The sequence below is a fragment of the Dendrobium catenatum genome, unplaced genomic scaffold, assembly GCF_001605985.2.
Source record: "Dendrobium catenatum unplaced genomic scaffold, ASM160598v2 fragScaff_scaffold_841, whole genome shotgun sequence".
Lineage (NCBI taxonomy): Eukaryota > Viridiplantae > Streptophyta > Magnoliopsida > Asparagales > Orchidaceae > Dendrobium > Dendrobium catenatum.
The window spans coordinates 21,977-41,946 of NW_021319303.1; positions in this window are offsets into that span (position 1 = coordinate 21,977).

The window sequence follows — 19,970 nt, forward strand, 5'->3', positions numbered from 1 at the left end:
ATGATGAACAGTAGTAACAATTATATCATTGATCTAAGCATCATTAAAAAGAACATGATCCAATCTTTTCCTTAGATGACCCCTATTCCAGGTAAATTGATTACCCACAAAACCAATATAATTCAAATTGCAAGGCATGATCATATGATTAAAATCTGTCATGGAACAAGGAGAAGGGGAAGCTCCTCCACTCCATTCAGAAGAATTTGAGATAGCATTAAAATCGCCACCCACCAAACAAGGGTGCTGGCAAACATTATAGAAAATCTTATGTTGTTCCCACAATGCTTTTCTAATATAAAGAGAGGTTGCAGCATACACAAAGGCACATCAATAAAAGTTAAAGACCTCAATTTTACAATGCAAAACCTGAGAAAAATCTCCAATAACATTAATTTTAATATTATCCTTCCACATAACCAAATTTTATTAGACAAATTAGTAATAGCATAATTAAAGCCAAGATAAGAAGCAATAAAATCCAATCTAGAAGAAGATACAAGTGGTTCAAGTAAAACAAGAATGGAAATATTATGAATACAACATAAATTCTTAACACGATTCCTAGAAGAAAGACATCCAATTCCCATAACATTCCAAATAATGGTGTTAAACATAAAGACAAAATATGAATGGGAAGTACTTGAGCGAGTATTTCTAACATTTGATCTGGCGGGTTGTATGGTTACATGCTTAGGCTTGCGACCCCTTTTGCTTTGAAATTTAATAAAACTAGAATCATGATCATCTTTAATAAAGTATCTAGCTTCAATATTCATATCCTCAGAATCAGAGAGAGCATCACTAGTATAATTCGAAGGAGAAGTAGATTTACCATCAATACCTGATCCCTTTTGCAAAGTAGGAGAATCATCCTCCATAAACTTACCATCTTCATCCCAATTTGCATCACCTGTAGCAACCGATTCCTTAAGACAAGGAGAAATATGGCCAAGAGAAACCAAAGGTAAAAATTCACCTTCCTCCAAAGCCAAGCTATTGTTGTCCTCCTCTTCTCCAACTAAATGAACATATAAAGAAATATCTTCCTGAACAACATTATCATTATTCAAAACATTAGTATCCTTAGGAATATGGTGTAAATTACAACTAGGACTGTTTTCCTCATTAGGCTCATCATTCACGATGTTGTTATCAATAGCGTAATCAACCACATTATGAGAATCATTAATAGCAACGTTTAAAATAGAAACATCCTCTTCTTGAACATTAACTAAAGTAACCGGGTTTACCAGAACCGCATCATTCAAAGCCTCGAGTTTCGAAGGAAGAACAAAATTATCATCTTGCACATTTTTAGTAGACTCCAGAGGAATGACATTGTCTTTAGCACTATCTAAAATTTCTTTAGTCTGCTTTAAAGAATTCCTTTCAATAAGCAAATTAGGAAATTTCTGAAAACAATCGTTAACAGCATGATCATGCATCTTACAAAAAGAACAGAAAATAGGTAAATTCTCAAACTCTACCTTTTGAAAATAACCTTTGATTTCAGATCCAAGCCAAATTTTAGTAGGATATTTTTTAGAAACATCCTGCTCCACCAACACCCATGCTACAGACGGCCTGGATAAAGATGCTGTCGCTTGGTTCATTTAAAGAGGACAACCAAAGATAGAAGCTATTCCAAATAAAATTTGCTGATTAAAAAAAGGTAATATTAGATTCGGAAAAGCCAACCATACCAGAGCTATAGACGACTCCTCCCTAACATCGAACTCAAGGGTCCATTTTAGTAACCGCATTTAGCAAGCTTGAATGTATTAAGATCTCCTAGAAAATATTCTATTATAATCAAGGTCATTAGTTAGTTGAATTGCTACATTCCTATGATCAAGTAAACCCACATGGAAAGAGCCAGAAAGTTTAAGAATAATAAAAAACTTACGAATAACATCAAGAATAGGACTTCTCATCACAAATTTACCCACCAAAGTTAGAGCATAAGAGGCAGCCAATTGATCAACAACTGCATCCTCAAAAATCAGAGCAGTACAAACTTTATATGAAGAGTGAACAAACCTGAGTTTCAGTGCAGAAGAAGCCCCACCCACTAGGGCTTCCTTAAAGGAACGAGTTTTTTCCATCAGTGGCTGAAGTTATAGGGTGCGTGATGACGGGGACGTCATCATCCCACAAAAAAACCTTGGAGAAACTACAAAATAGGAACCATAAAAGGATCTACGGGACTAAAATCAGAGTAATCGAACAAAAACACACATAATAGCCCAGCTGGAAGGGCCGGAGACGATCATCGAAAGGAGACATAGAAATCACCTTGAAATCACCAAAGAAGAGAGACATTGCAATCTGAGATCTTTGTTAATGTTAAAATGTCGTCTCCTATAAGCTGCATGTTGTTTTCCCCTATTTACCCAACACTTAATAGGTTAAATATTCTCTCTTCATTGAAGATAAAATTCAACGATTCATCCTCTAATTTGCAACCTCCATGTGGCATATTGCATATCGCTTTCTACTGCTCAAAGGTTGTAGCATTCTCCTCACCCAAATCAGGAGACTGTTACATCTTCTCCTTGAAGACCAAATGTTAAGAGAATGTTCTTGAATTTTCAACTTCTACTTCTCCAAGTTTCCCCTTACATTTTCTTAGAAAAATTAATAAAATATAAATATTTCTTCGGACACCTCAAGGTTCAAAGAAATCCTTGTTAACTTGTTGCCCAACCCTACATGTCATCTCCTTATATTTTCCTAACACAAATTGTGCAGATGATCAACTCTCTTTTAATACCAAACCATTCAAAAAGATCACTTGAACTTGCATGTTTTTCTCTTATAGTTACATAAAAAAAATTTGGTAAATAGTCAAGCTTCATTGAAGGCCAAAACTCAAAGATCTACCCATAATAAAATAGAATTTTAGAGAAATCCCTCTCTTTCCAAAACTCTAAAGTTGTAGGAAACTCCCATATTTACTCCACCCAAGTTTAGTGAATCAAATCTACATCAAATAATTTAATTGTTGAACTAAAATCTTCATATTCTACCTCAAGCATAGGAAAAAAAAAACATATATTCCTTCTAGTTCCACCAACCCAATATGGATGAATAAACTATTCTCTTTGGACACCCAAAACTCCAATGAATCCTTACATTTTAGTCCAAATATATATGTCATTTTCTTATATTTGTGCTACCTATAATTAGCAAACTAAATATCCATCATAGAACATAAAATTTCAAAAATAATTTCTAATGGTTTGTAACCCAAAATTTTCAAATATTCCTCACCTATTTAGCTAAAATCTAAGCAAGAGTCTCCCGCCTGGAATATAAAATTCAAGGAGACCTCCACTTGATTTGTAGCCTCAAAGCTAAAAATATTCTTTTACATCTATGGGATCCAAAACCTTTAGAACATTTGTAATTTTAGTTCAAAAAAGGTATAGGTTTTTTCTCTTTATCCTCCAACCCCAAAGTCGTAGGATATCTTCCCCTACTCTTAGCTCAAAATCTATTGGAAAATCTCCAACACTTTGCATAAAATCTATAGGTCTAATATCTCTCTTCCATTTCTTAAGCCTCAAAGCAAAAGGAAACAACCATTTCTTTAACCTCAAAGTTACAAGTTTGATCTCATTAAGTCCAACCTCTAAGTTTTAGGAATGTTTCCTCTCCATAGCTTCAAAGCTAAGGAGAATTCTCCAATAGCTATCCCAAAAACTATCTATTGGACACGTCTCTGTCAAACCCAAACTCTATGTTTCATCTCATTCACTAAAACACCTTTGGATTATCTACATTGTGGGCACTTCCTCTTAAGTGGATAGTGTAGAAATGCACATATATATATATATATATATTATTCTTGCAGGTTTCCATGTTCATTAGGGGGGTTCACTTAATCATAAATAAAAACTACATTCTAGTTGTGATATTTCTATTATATAAACTATTTTCTATTCCTTTATTTTGTAGCTTTGAGGTTTTTCTTTTTTAAGTGCATTTAATTAGACTTAGATTGTATTTCAACTTTTGGGATTCAATTAAAGGTGAGGTGGATAAAAAAGGATCTACTTGCTAAAAGTCAAACCCAAGACCTGCCTATAAGCCAAAATAAGTAGAGTTTGTAAATAAATATTATCTAAGTTGTATAATGGTAGGCAACTTAGTTGTAAAATTTGATTATAATAACTAGGACATTACTTACATTTTTTCTTTGGTTGATTTATATATACAAAAGCATGTATTTTTTATTTACTTGATTGTGCATTAGAAAATTGATGGTTTTCTTAGGTTTCTTATATGTCTTTAGTTTAGGGTGGCATAGACTTTTGATGAAGTAGGCTATAAGGATAAAATTAATTTTTCCACTCTTTATAATATAAGCAATATAAAATCAACCATAGGAATCATTATTTTTCAAATAAAAGAAAATTGCTTGGATCCCTTCGTGGAGAAATTTTTTGTAAAATTGATATGATCATGCATAGCTAGTGTATGAAAGATAAAAAAAGATCTCACTTAAGGACTAGAAAACAAAATTTGCATTTTCATGGGTCAACATTTTACATGACCTTATGGTCAAGCATCTTGGCCTCAAAACCAAGTTGTTTGCCTTATTCTCTAAACAAAATAGCCTCTCTACTCTTCATATGAAATGAGACCAAATTCCATGATTTTATAAGTAATTATGTGGGTTAGCTGTTAGCACTTTAAAAGCAAGATAATAAATCTAAAGGTCGGGCTAGTTATGTCATAGGTGAGGTGTAGTTTATAAGCCTCTTTGCACTCAATTAGACTTAAGTTCAAGGAAATACCCCTCAATAGTCCTCACTATAGTTCAAGTGTCTAAGGTAGATGTTAACTTCAGTCACCTTATAGGTCCTTCCCTTTTAGACATTTTCTCCAACCTTTGTTGTTGAAATATAAACCCAAAAAAACTAAATTAATATGATAAACTTAAACTTGATTTTATTCTAAAATGTAAAGTTTAACATAGGATAGTTTGAGTACCTCTTAGTCTCCCTAAGAATTAAGTACTCCTACCCTTCTCTCATTTAGCTCTCATCTCAAAAATCAAATTAACGTTTGATCTCCTCCTTTGAAATTCCTAAAGACCATATGTTTAAACAAGAATTTAATGAATTTTAAAATAAGAATCTTTAGCAAATATTTTGATGACTTTCAAAAGAAAGTAAAACCACTAATTTAATCAAATGTATTCTTAAGTGATAATAGCTTGAGATATAATTAATCATAGGGGCTTGCCCCTATGAGCCATTCGTACCACATAATAAAATAAACTCATTCAACCAAATATTGAATGACGGTCATCTCTAATAAAATTAAATTAAATATTTGTTCTTGAGTCCATAAAAAATGGTATTTTTGACCATCGGGATAATATACCAATTTCATTGTCATGTTTAACAACAAAATATGGAATTTGTTGAGGATGACAAAATTTCTCCAAAAGCCTATTTCACTTATTTTGGTTGATTTATGAAAATTTTATATGTTAACAAACAAGCTTGTTATTTTGTGGTACATTAATGAAATCAACAGAAAGTATGGTAACATTTTCTTTTTATGCACTAAATTTTTACGGTAAATTTATTTTTTTTCTAAAGTTTGTCTAAAGCAACATTGATTTCTATTAAAGCTTCATTTATTAATTATCTTTTATATTGTCTTGTGCACTTCTTTTTTTTTTCATAGTATACTCATTGCTACTTTTGATGGTATAAATGAGTTGATTCTTAAGTACATTTATCATAGTTGAAGCCATCAAAGGATTGCAAATATGATTAAAAATTTTTAGTACTTCAATTCCTCAGAAATAAAACTTATGTTTTTTCAAATCTCATTGACAAAAAAAAAAAACACTGAAGCTCATTCCTATCAAAACAAATCCTTATGTAAATTGAACTCTTATTCGCAATCTCCATATGGGAAAAAATAGACAAAAAAGAATAATATGACATATTTGTCTTTGTTAATGTACTTGTGCATGCCTAAAAAGAATATATATTTGTGATACTCTTCAAGTGGCAATGCTAGAAATATTTATGACAAGGAGTCCTTATTCTAAGATGATCTGTCAAACTTTTCACTTTACAAACTTAGAATAGAAGCATCTAGTAAATCATTTGATTAGCATTACTAACACAAGTTAATGTATAGGCAAGTTGAAGAGACCATAATAGTTTCTCAAGTCAATAAGCTTCAACAAGAATATTTTGAGAATGAATTATAAATAATTAAGATGAAAATTCTATTTTCATCTGAATTTTACTAATAAATGGATTTTTTACAAGCTTTTAAAAAATCCAATTTATAAAAATTTCCAACCATAACAAAAAATTTTATCATAAAAACACTTTTAGGATGTTTTGGACATTATTTCTAAGTTGAAAGAAGGGATAAAATATATTTTTGTTATATTAGATGAATGCATATATGAGCTACCACAGCCCATTTTTATCCCCTTTAGAATACCTAGAGTGTAACAAAGAGAAAAAAATCAAACTAGATAGATTTATTACTAACACATATCTTGAAATATTTCTATCGGATTCAAGTGTGTATGAAATAGGCAATCATGACTAACCATGCAAAGCACTTTTTAGTTTTAATAATTTATCCACTAATTTTCTTTTTGGAAGCATAAGTATAATACATCAAAGAAATGCTAACTTTTACTTCAATTTCTAATAAAGTTACATACCCAAAAGTTTGTCTGTACATCCTCCTACTTTGTTTCTATAAACTTAAAAAATATATATGCACAAAAGTGCAGTCCATCTCCCACCCAAAGCATTATATTCTCCTCTTTCCTTACTGCATAACCATTTCTAATTAGTTAAAGCTCAATGAAATATACAAGCAAACTATAAAAACTTGTAGACTGCTTATCATATTTTGAAAACTTAATCCAACAACAATAATTGAAAAGCTCCATATCTATGTTACATGGACATTTTACAAGTCTAATGAAATTTGTCCTCTATTATTAGTCATGTGTATTTAAATAATAGTAACAAAAAACTCTTGTGAGTAGCAAGAAAAATTGTTGTAGTTTCTGAAGGGTGGAGGTGATAGCACATTATGGATATGGATATAAGCAGTTTGATAAGAAGAGTGCATAATATAGAGCTTGAGATATGAAGAAGCATATAAGTATATTTGTCACTTTATCTTTATATACACCATGTTTTTACTTGATAAAAAAATTCATGAATATAAATGCTAAAATTCTGCAATGTTTCTATTTATAAGACAGAACCCATATTTCTAAGTTATTGATGAAATGACAATAAGAAAATTATATCTTTAATGAAGAAACCACTACTTTATAGCATACCAAGCAATTAAAATGGAAGGCATGCAAAATATGTAACAATAAAAATGATATCATGAAGTTCATACCATGTCACCATTAATAAAAAAACTTCCAAAAAAATTATTATTAATTAAAAGTTTGGCTAACATGACTAAAATATTTTAGCAACTATCATTTTAAATAGAAGATTCAAGTAATTCTCACTCATTTTGGAGGGGCCTCCTTTTCTTGTATCCAACTTTTGAATATGGTTTTCATCAATCATAATCTAAGATTAAATTATTTGAAAGAATTAAATTGGTCAAAATAATGCGTTCAGTAGGATGAGGTGGTTTATGTTGGATGGGCAGTGGGCACGCACATGGCTGTATGTATGCAATTTTTTTGGAATGTGAGAGGTTTATTTTTAAAACTAAAGAGGAGGTAATTGTGGTAGTACTAACCTCATCAACACTACCTTTTGGAGGCCATGGTTTGTTTTTTCTCCCATAACTAGTTATTAATAATATACACAAAAAAAATGCAAAATGATGTCATACATTAAAAATAATTATTATCTAGTTAAAGTAAGTACATATTCCATAAACTAAAAAAATGAAAGCGTCCCCTTACCTCAATACCATGGGGAGGGGGAAGATTTATTGGGAGGAAGGGACTGTGGGGGCACGTTCCCATCACGTTGAACAAAAACTATCATAGGAAGAAATGGAAGGAAATCTCCTCATTAGAGCATATGTAGGAATTCCACTCAAAATAGAAGCTAGAGAAATGGATGCCCTAAATTTAACTAGAGTTGGACAGAGGCAGAATCAATTAGTAGATTTATATTTGAAGTCACAACAATTTATATTCGATTTCTACTTAAGGAACGACTTCCACTTCTCCGCTGTCTACTTTCCACATAAAATCTTCTAAACTTACCATCATTAATAAATTAATTACTAGGTAAAACAACAGAAAAAAAATACAAATTGCCAAGGTCGCTAGTTTAATGGGTGATTTAACTTATGCACCAAAGTGGCTCATTTAATTAGTGACTTGGTAAGTCCCCCATTAAATGCGTGACTTACTATAATTTTTTTTTTTAAAAAAAGTTGAAATTAGGAAAAAATGAATTTATTCGACTATTCATACGAAAATGTGTTATAGTTGCACTATAAAGTGTTGTAAGTATTATGTGACTTGAACTATTGATGAGGAAGGATATTATAATTGTACTATAGTGGATTGTAAATTAAATGTTCCTTGAACATGGACATCGTAGTGAATAGTCACACTCTGTAGGGTATAAAGTTATAAGGAGTAGTCATATTCTATGAGCTATAAAGTTTTCTTATAAACTCACTTTGTATTATCAATTCATATATGAAGGTGGTGTGCTTCATGTCATGTAGACAACAAAAAAAATATCCTCATGAAATGCTTCTTTCCTTATAATTCACATCGTTCATATATTCTTATCATGCTACATAAGTTGTTGATGCAGAGGCATTTCGGATGAGTAAGATCAAATCCATGAACCCTTATGTTTTTGAAAAAAAAATTAGAGTAACCATGATTGGAAATGTAATTAGGTTATTAAGCATGTTGTAAAAAAAATTTAAAGGTAGGCATAATTGTGTGTTTAAACGACGATTAGGTGGTATGTCAAAATGTACAAAATTTTTCAAATTGTATGAAAGAAATACATTTTATATGAACCATAAATAATAGTACGTAGGTTTATAATTATTGGAATGGTAGGATTAATAATTTGAAGCAAACGAAAATATTAAAAGATAGCTTAACTCATAACCAACGATCCAACAATTATAACAAATTCATATTAAAAACCACATTGAAAAAATGATGAAAATACACATCCAAAAAACTTACTAAACATCTACAAAAACATAGAATTTAGCAAACTAACACACTTAATAGAGTTTAACAAAAATAAACGCCTTTAAGTATTCCTGATCAGCAAGAGCTTGTGAGCTTGGAATTGGGATTGTGTTAGGAAGTAATGAAATTTGGGTTGAAACCAATGTTGAATGTATTGATAGTATGATATTCTGAGAATCTCCTTACTCTTTTTACTGTCTACAACAATCAAATTCTCATATTATTCGACGGGAAATGCATCAGCGGCAAGACACCATTTATGGTACAGAATATAATGATATATATTTGTTGTTGCATGGTCTACAATAACCTCAAAAGAACAATCTTCATGGCATCAAATTTAAGAAAATTTGGAATGAAGAATATTTATCAGAGCTAAATATTCCAGTTGTTCCATAAACCGCTACTGCAGAAATCACCAGACCATATAACTCTGACCCATCATCTAAAAGGGATTTTTCATGTGTTCAACATATGTGTTCCATAATATATAGTCTTCATTCTCTAACATGAAGTCCATACAACACTGATAAATTTCATTCAAGTTGGCCTTCTCCTTAAGGTCGTCATTAGTATATTATGCCAGACATTCATTCAATCAATAGCTGCCCTCCACAATCAACTTCTTCAATAGGATTTTATAATTACAACACATGACATACGATGATATAAGAACCAGAAGAACATTTACAAAGGTGCTTGAGATAGAAGGATACAGTTGACATGAATTGAAATATCCATGAAATACATAATTTATAAACCAAGCCAACCAATATCATTACAAAATAATTTAACAATAAGAACTAACTTCACAATACAAAATGATTTGATCGTACGAACTGATTGGACAATATAAAATGATTTTATAATATAAATTGAATTAGAAATACAAACTGATCTGACAACACTTACTCTTTTTATAATACATAAAAAGTATATAAATAGTACATAATGAGACATGCTCCTTCACCCAATTAAAATATTAATAAACATAAACATAAAACATATAATTCTTACTCCACATGGAGAGCATATAAACTACCACATGGATCTTTTATTTGCTAAACAACATATATAGATGTGCTTATAATTGGGTTTGAGTTGGGCAACACTTCAGATGAAACTCAAAATCGTACTGAATGTCTTGCTAGTCCTTACCATTCAAAAAATTTCAAGGCTTAACATCAGGTAGTGGCCACTTCATTAGATCATAATATAAATCTGATATGAACTCATCAAAAGCATAATGACATTTATGGTATAAAAATTATATGCTCAATATCAAGGTTGCTATAATCAACATCTGGCGAATGACAACCCTCTCTCATGTCTCATCTCTAAAAGTTTGTTAGGGATGTTAATCCCTTATGAACTAGCCCAAGCTAACTAAGAGGGGGGGGGGGGGGTGAATTGGCATTTTAAAAAATCTTTCAATTAAAAATAAAAACTTAAACCAAACAAAAATTCATCACAAAGAAATTTAAATTGAGGAAATTAAATGTCGAAAAAGTAATAGTAAAGGACACAGAAATTTATAGTGGTTCAGTTAACTCGACCTACGTCCACTCCCCGGAGGTGCCCTCTGAGTTATGCACTAAACTCAGTACTCTCTTTTTTCTTCCACAGCAAGATGGAGAAGCCTTGACAAAACCACATTTCCACCAACACCGGTGAGGCAGAGAACCCAACTCCTTTTACTTCCTCCTAAAGCAGGCAGAGAACCTTGATCGATTGCTGAAGTGGACCTCTCTCGAACCTCCAACAATAAGGGACAATAATCAAAGAAGATGACTTGGATCCTTGCTTGGAGCAACCTTTGTGAAACCCCTCACAAACTCCCCCTAATGAGATCCTTTATCTCTCTCTCCCTTTCTCTCCCTCTCCTTTAGGCTCTCTCAGGTCAAGATATAAGGAAAAGATACTCTCTTGAATAGAACAGGAGGTCTTATATAAAAGAGCTTCAAAATAACTCTTAATTGCAATAAACTGACTTTATCGTCCATGATAATATAAATATTACCTGGATGATAAGCACAAATTTTGCTCAATCAGCCCGGACGGTTTGGCATGATCAAAAGGTTTTTGTTCATATCGTATAGGCCAATAATATATAGTCCTGTATGATTAGTACAAATTAAAGAATATCATCCAAAACATTACCCTAAATGGGTGTTGGGATGACATAAAAATAAATAGATCGTCCAGGTCGATTTCATGATCATTCCAAATGATTAGTTCAATTCAGCACATATCGTCCAAAACATCTCCGTGAAGAGAAGCCGGCTGATGTTTTATTATTCAGGAACCAACTAAAGTTTTTTAACTGATCATCCTGGCTGATCCTTCGATCATCGAGGATGATATGATTGAGCAATAAAACCTTAATTACTTTTCTTAATTAACAGATTAATTTAGGCATAATTGAACTACATCATCCAGGATAATGACCTGGACAATGATTCAAAATTAAAACTACCTAAATAGATCTGGTAGCTGATTGTTTCTATATTAAGCCTATCATCCCAGCTTATATGAATATCGTCCAAGAAAATATGCTTAATGATGGCTACCTTAACCAGGATGCCCTAATTAGTATTTCTATTTTTTGACGGATCATTTATAACAATTTATGGACCCTCACAGACGATGTGACCAAAAATAGAGAATTCTAAAAACAATCAAAAAATTTCCTAAGTGTGTGTGTGTGCAAGATTACTTAACATCAGGAACCACATTGTTTACAATAGACTAAAGAAAATGAAAAGATTATAAACTGACTCAGATCTAATCTACCCAATCCTGAGCAGGCTTGAGTTGCACTCGATCTTGTGGACCTAAAATATTAGTAGGCAAGGCAGTCGTAGAGATGCAGAAGTATCAAAAATGTTTGCTATCATCAAAATTAAAATTCCTAAAATCATATTCACAATAATCTTGCCCTTTTTGATGATGGAAAACATAAAAAATAATTAAGGCAATTCAAAGCAGTTTGATGGAAACAGTGTGAGGAAAAACACAATTCAACAATCCAATATAAAAACATAACAAACTAGAATAATGAAAATATACTAGAAAGGTACAAACTAGAATAGTACAGCTATTCCCCCTTTGACACAAAAAAAGGAGGGAAAAAGAAAAACAACACATAAACTAAAGAAAAAATAGAATAAGATTAAAATAATGAAAACATATTAAAATAAAGATGACTCCTGATCATCTGAGGGAGGAGGTGGTTGTGGTGGATGTGGTAGAAAGTAACTAGAAAGAGTCACAAACTGCTCCCCATGCTAGGCCATATCCTGATCATGCTGGTGCTTCTCATGAGCTGCATAAGCATCAAAGCAAGCAACATCCTCAGCATGTTTCTGCTCCTTTGCAATAATGTAGGTCTCAGACCATATCTCCCACTAGTCAAATTGCTCCACCAGTAGATCCAGCTGAGAGTACTGGAGGAGCAGAGAAGGTACAAGAACAGGTGCAGGAACTACCTTCTCATTAGCTCCCTCAACTTCCTCATCCCTAGGGTGGAGATGAGTATTGTAAAGAATGTGGAAGGAATTGTCTGAGTAGAAGGTAGGCTGATAGTTTGGTGGGGCAGGATATTCGAGGTTATATTTGGATTCTATGACATAGGCAATGATATGTCCTAAGGAAAGATTGGGCTTCCTCTTATGTCCTGGGTCTTAAATATTGTCAGATGCTCAATGTAATAAAAGATTAGATCAGTGGAATTGTATTCATGAAGGGCCAAAATATAAAAAGTGGTGATTAAAAGGAGTGGAGTAAAATGAATGTGATCACCAGCTTTTAGAAGAATAAAGGTGTGAAGGACATATTGGATTATCCTAGCATCGTTGAGTAAGGTGCTAGACTCTCCAACATGAAAATGAGCATTAGTGTTTATTAGAAAGTGGTTAGCCAATGCCCAATCGTAGTTTGGATCAGAACATAGGGTTTGGAGTTTGTCCCCTATGTTGGAAAGTTGCAAAAGCTCTTGAGAGTCCTAATATGTGATTTCGATAGGACATCTATTCATATAGGACTAGAGAGTAGTGAAAGATGAATTGATGTAAAGGATAGAGAGAATTTTAAAAAGTTATTTCGAATTGAAAGGGATAGTTAAAGTAAGAAGAAAAGTTAAGGAGGTGTGCATAAATGAATTGAGGATAGGATAGGAGGGAATGTGAGGGTTGAGGATCCGGGAAATGGTGATCCTGGCCATCTTGTACCTTTGATAGGCATCTTGGTCGCTTGCCTCGGTGAAGTAAGGATCAAGATTTTCCCTTGAGGAACTCCCAAAAGGATGGCGATACCACTTTCCACTGGCCATATTAAGGAAAATAGAAGGGAAGTAAGAGCAAAAGAGAGTTGAAGAGGAATTATGTGAGAAAAACTAATTGAATGGCTCAGTTTAGAAAGAATCAGACCGATCATCCAGGACTATTGCATAATCAACTAGGCCAATAAGGTGCAATAATTGCATCTAGGACCATTGGTCAAAAAGGAGGTAAAGTCGTTCAGGACGATCAGACATTGTCTAGGAAGATAAGACACAAGTGATCATCTCGAGGAATCAAGCCAGACGATCATTGAAAAAGAAGATCAACGAGGATTATTAAGTAGAACATCCAAAATAATTAGTAATAGTTGATTATACCAGCCAAATAAAAGTTGAGTGCCAAATTTTGCCCTGTGGATTGTCCAGGATGAACAGGTCTATCATCCTGGATAATAACCAATAATTAAGCAGAGATTATGAAGATCTTTTAGGATGAGGAGGATCATCCAAGATGATCACACATAATAGAAATAGAAGATGATCAAATCGTCCAGGATGATAATGAATCATTCATGAAGATTAGAAGCAGAGGAGTCAAAATAGCCATTAGATGAAATTTCAATACTGATTTGAACAGATCATCTAGGATGATATGGATATCATCTAGGATGATGTGACAAAAAGTTTCAAAATAGTGAATGGATGGAGATGATCAGAGAAGGCCCAAATATATGAAAATTAAATTAAAAGAGGATAAAAATAAAATACAAAAAAGATAAGAATAAAAGCAAAATAAAGGTTTTTTTTAATCAAAGCTTGAATATGATAAATTCTCCATGTGATTGAATTAAAAAATTTGTAAGAATCAATGAGTTAACATCGTCAAAATTTGAAAAATTATAGAAGAACTGATTGTGTTAGCCCTAACTCGGATTTCTCATAGGGGAAATCTTGTTTTGAAAATATGGATCTAAATCAAAAAAATTAATTGGATAAGAAAATAGATCCGTTCAAGACATGGTTTCAGAAAAATGTTTTACAAAATAATATATCAAAGTAATTAATTATGATTATGAATTCTGAAATCAAGACTTTAAAAAATATCAAGTGACACATGAATTCTTCTAAGATTTAAAAATTTTAAAAGATAAGAATCTTGCTTTTGATGGGCTCATTTTTTACCTCTTGTCAATTGTATTGGCGCTCTTTGCACCTCTTTTGATTTTTGATACACTTTGTACATATTTTTTTTCAATTTGGCATCAGTGCGCATCTTTTTATTTTGGCATCATTGGCCACTTTTGTTTCATTTTTTTTGCAAGCTAGATTCCTTTTCAAAATTCTTAAATATTCTTAGTTGTGATTATATCTTCTAGATATTAGAGTAGAAAAACTCACTCTCTAATATAAGGAATAATGAATCACAAATCAGGATAAAAAATCTTATGATAATTTTAACGACATGATTACAAAAATTTGAAGGAAAATTAAAGACCTTGAACATTATATATATAAGAAAGATTGCAGTAGCAAGATTGAAAAGATCTCAATTTCAAAGTCCAGTTGTTAATGTGAGATAGAATTTTTTTTAGAAAATAAATTTTAACCATTAAAAGAAGTTAGAGAGAAGGAAACAATCAACGAAGTTTTCCCCTTTAGCTGATTTAAAGATGTTAATCATTGACTATAGATTTTTGAAAAAAAAACGTCACGACATAAGATATCAATTCAGCAGTGATCAAAAGAAAAGTAAAACAACTAAGAAAATCAAATCAACAAAAATAAATTAGATGGAAAATGTAATAAAAATAACAAGGAAAAAACTACAAAAGTAAATAACAAGTAATAGATAAAAGATTAGAAATCAAGTTCATGCATATGTCAATCACACCCAATCTAGTTTTTAAAGTACTGAAAGTGTCGAAGGCCAATGGTTTAGTGAAGATGTTAGCCAGTTGATTCTCAATTGCCATATGGTGTAACTTAATATCTTAATTGGTCACATGGTCTATAATAAAGTGATGCCTTATATTTATGAGCTTGGTCCTTGAATATTGGATAGGATGCTTAGAAATGTATATGACACTAGTATTGTCAATGGTATGAAATTGAGCCTACAGGTAATCCTAAATCCAGAACTTGTTGCTTCAACTAAAGGACTTAGGCCACACAACTCCCTAAATCAACATACTCAGCTTTAGCAGTGGAAAGTGCAATATAATTTTGCATTCTACTAGACCAGGAGACTAAAGACTATCCTAAGAATTTGTGAGTCCCATAAGTGCTCTTTATATCCACCTTACATCCTATAAAATTAGAATAAGAATATCTAATAATCTCAAAAGAAGTGTTGTGCCTAGGATATCAGATTCCTAAGTTTTGGGTCCCGAAGAGAAATCTAAAAATTCTCTTAATTGTAGTCAGGTGGAATTCTTTAGGATCATCTTGAAATCTAGCACATAGATAAACACTAAACATTATATTAAGTCAGGTAGCAGTCAGGTAAAGTAAAGATCCAATCACCCCTCTATACTTCTTTTGATTAATTGATTTTCTATTGGGTCCTTGTCCAACTGAACACTGGAGGTCATGAGAGTATTAATTGGTTTAGCTTTATCTATTTTATATTTCTTTAAGATGTCCTTTATATACTTTGATTGAACTAGAAAGGTTCCATCATCTAGTTATCTTATGCTAAACTCTAAAAATGTAGGACAACTCTCCTATTATACTAATCTTAAATTCCTTATTCATTATTTTAGAAAAATCATCACATAGCCTTTAAACAAAAGATCCAAAAAGTATATCATTGACATAGATATGAACAATGAGTAATTTATCTCCTACTTTGCTCAAAAAAAGGGTGGTGTCTATGCTCTCCTTAACAAACTCCCTTTCTATTTAGAATGTGTTAAGCGTCTCATACGAAGCTCTAGGTGCCTGCTTTAATCCATATAAGGCCTTTTTTAATTTATAAATATGATTTGGAAATTGGGAACTCTCAAAACTTGGGGGTTGCTCTACAAACACATTTCTTTTATTACCCCAATTAAAAAGGCACTCTTAACGTCCATTTGAAAAAGCTTAAATCTCGTATAACATGCCAAGGCCAGTAGCACTATAATGGTTTCCAAGCTTTCTATAGGGGGAAAGGTCTCCTCAAAATCAATCCCTTTTATTTGGTTGTACCCTTTAGCCACCAATCTTGTCTTACCTAACCACCACACCAGACTCGTTCAATTTATTCTTAAAGACCCATTTGGTTCAAACTATACTATCCCACTTTGGTCTTTCAACAAGCTCCCAAACATCATTCCTAATAATTTGGTTTAATTCCTCTTGCATGGATAATATCCAAAATTCATCATAAAGGGCTTGATTGATGTTGGTGGGTTCAGTCATTGAGATAAAGGCAGAGTGGTTCACTTCCTTTCTAAGTCCATGCCTAGTCCTAACACCTTTAGAATGGTCTCCCATGATCAATTCTTAAGGATGACTCAAAGAATATCTCCAATCTATAGGAAAGGTGTGTGCAGGTTCAACCCTTTCCTCCAAATTTATATTTCAACTCCTTAGGTAATCTCACCTATGCCTTTAGTATTTTGGGGTTCTACCCTCTTCTCCAAATTTTTAACTCCTGAGGTAATCTCTCTAACTTCATCTTCATCCTCAACTCTAGACTTCTTAGGATCAGATTCATCAAACACTATATGAGTAGTCTCCTCCACCACCAAAGTCCTCTTATTAAGCACCCTAAAGGATTTCCCCACACTTGAATATCATAAGAACACTCCTTAATCAAACTTTTGTTCAAATTTTCCTAAGTGTGACTCCCCATGATTAAGAATGAAAACCTTGCAGCCAAAGATGTGAAGGTGGAAAAGGTTGGGTGTCCTACCCTTAAGAATCTCATAGGGTGTTTTATCAAGTTTGGCTCTAACATTCACCCTATTTAGCACATAACAAGCTGTGTTTAGTGCTTCTGTCAAAAAGTATTTTGGAAGTGAATACTCAAAAAGCATGGCTCTTGTGACTTAAATTAAGGTCTGGTTCTTTCTTTTATCTATCCCTTTCTGCTGAGCGGTCCTGGGAGCTAAGAAGTTTTGACTAATTTTCTTATCTTTACAAAAGTATCCAAATTTCTAGTTTTTAAGCTCTCTTCGATGGTCACTATGAATGGTCAAAATCTCATAACCTAGCTTTTTTAAAATCCAAGTAAAGAAGGATCTAAAGTCATCAAAAGACTCAGTCTTATGTGACAGAAATCTAATCCAAGTAAAGCTCGAGTAATCATCAATAATCATAAAACCATAGACTTTTCCTCCTAAACTAACAGTGCTAATGGGTCTAAAAAAGTTCATGTGAAGGACTTCCGAAGGTCTAGAGGTGATAATATCTTTCATTGAGTGAAAAGAGAATTAGACTTGCTTCCCTAGTTGGCAGGCATCATAAAGGTGGTCTTTAGAGAATTTAAGCTTGGGGGCACCTCTAACTAGGTCTTTCTGGGTCACTCTCCTAAGGGTTTTTATACTGGCATAATATAATATCTTGTGATACAACCATGAATCATCAACAGTAGTTTTTAAGCAAAATGAAGCAACACATTCAATATTATTTAAGTCAAGCATGTAAACATTATTGATCCGCTTTTCCTACAAAATAGTGTTGTTATTTAAGCTTATAATGCAACTATTTGCCAAGAATTTTATGATGAAGCCTGTATTGCAAAGCTGACTGATGCTGAGCAAGTTGTATTTTAGTCCATCTATAAGCAAAATATTTTCAATTAAAAGGTTTTGGGAGTTTCCTATTGTACTTGCACCTACCAATTTCCTGTTGGTGTTGTCTCCAAGAGTAACCTTCCCTCCAGTCCTGGCCTCCAGCAAAATGAATTAATTAGCATCTCCAATCATTTATTATGAGCATCCACTTTCCATGTATCGCATTCTCTCATTAGGCCTTTTGTGACAGTAATCCTACAAAATTATCAAACACTAGATTTAGGAATCCAAATATATTTGGGTCCCTTCTTATGGAAAGAAGAATGCAAGGTATGTATGTTATGCTATGAATCATATAATTTGGGTCTCCACACCTAATGTGTACTATGATGAATAGTTCAAGTGTTTGAAATGTGTCCTAACATGCCACATGAATGTCATCTAATTCTAGGAAAAGGATTTACTAATCTATTCGGGTAGTAATGCTTCCTTTTAAAGTTATGTGATGCATATAATATTGGTTTGTTATTTTCAAAAGCTTTGAGACTTTTAAACTCTTTTTCTAACTCAACATGACATGACTTCAAGAAATCATATGCATCAGATAAATCAGTATGCTTTTTTGTTTAATGCATCAAGCTCATCAAGTCATGACATATGATTGCTATCCATTGTAGAATGATCTTTAACTAAAATTTCAAGATCTTTTTGCAAAATTAAAAACTCCAATTTCAAACTAGCATGTGATATCTTAACTTTCCTATATGATGCATGAATTTGTTCATAAACTTCAAGTAGTTGTTCGTAGGTTAGTTCACATACCTCTTTTTGGTTACTTCGACCAAGATGTTTGTCAGCCATCAAGCACAAGTTTGTTATCTCCTCTTCAGCATCAATCTCAGAGGAGTTCGCTGCTGAATCCGCCTAGAACACCTTTTGGAATCTCTTCTTCTCCTTTTTGAGCTTGGGTTTCTCCTCACTCTTCTGCTTGCTTGAGTGAGCTATAAGTGTAGGACAATAAGCTTTAACATATCCCAGCTTCCGGCATTCAAAGCATATCATGTCATTATAATTCTTAAAATTTTTTCTACCCTTACCTTTATTCCACTTCTGATGGTTCTTATGCTTCTTCCATAGAAAGCTTTTGAATTGCCTCGTGATTAAGGCAACATCATCACTTTCAGACTCAGAAGAGTCAGTCTCTGTGTCGTTGGCCTTTAGCATCATATTTTTCTCCTTCTTTTTCTCTCCTACATTAAAATTTCTTTGATTCATCCCTTACTCATAAGTAATGAGTGATCCAAGTAAGTTACCAATCATATAGATATTTAAATCTTTAGATTAAAAAATTATAGTACTTTCAGCATCAAAGGAAGAAGAAAAACATCTCAAAATTTTATTTACTCTTTCATAATTAGTTAGCTCTCTTCTTAAAGCATGCAATGAGGTGACAATTTGAGTAAATCTAGTATACTTGTCAGAAGTTAATTCAGAAGATTTTATACAAAAAAATTTATAGTCATGCAACAAAATATTCAATCTAGATTGCTTAACTTCATTGGTTCTTTCATAAGTAATACACAATCTATCCCAAATTTCTTTACCAATTGCATAAGTTGAAACATGCATATAATCTTCAGATTCTAAAGCACAAAAAAAATAATTCAAGTATTTTGTATTAAGTTGCTCTAAATATCTTTCATCAAAATTCCATTCAATAAAAGGAAGTTTAGTTTTAATGCCATTAATTTCACGA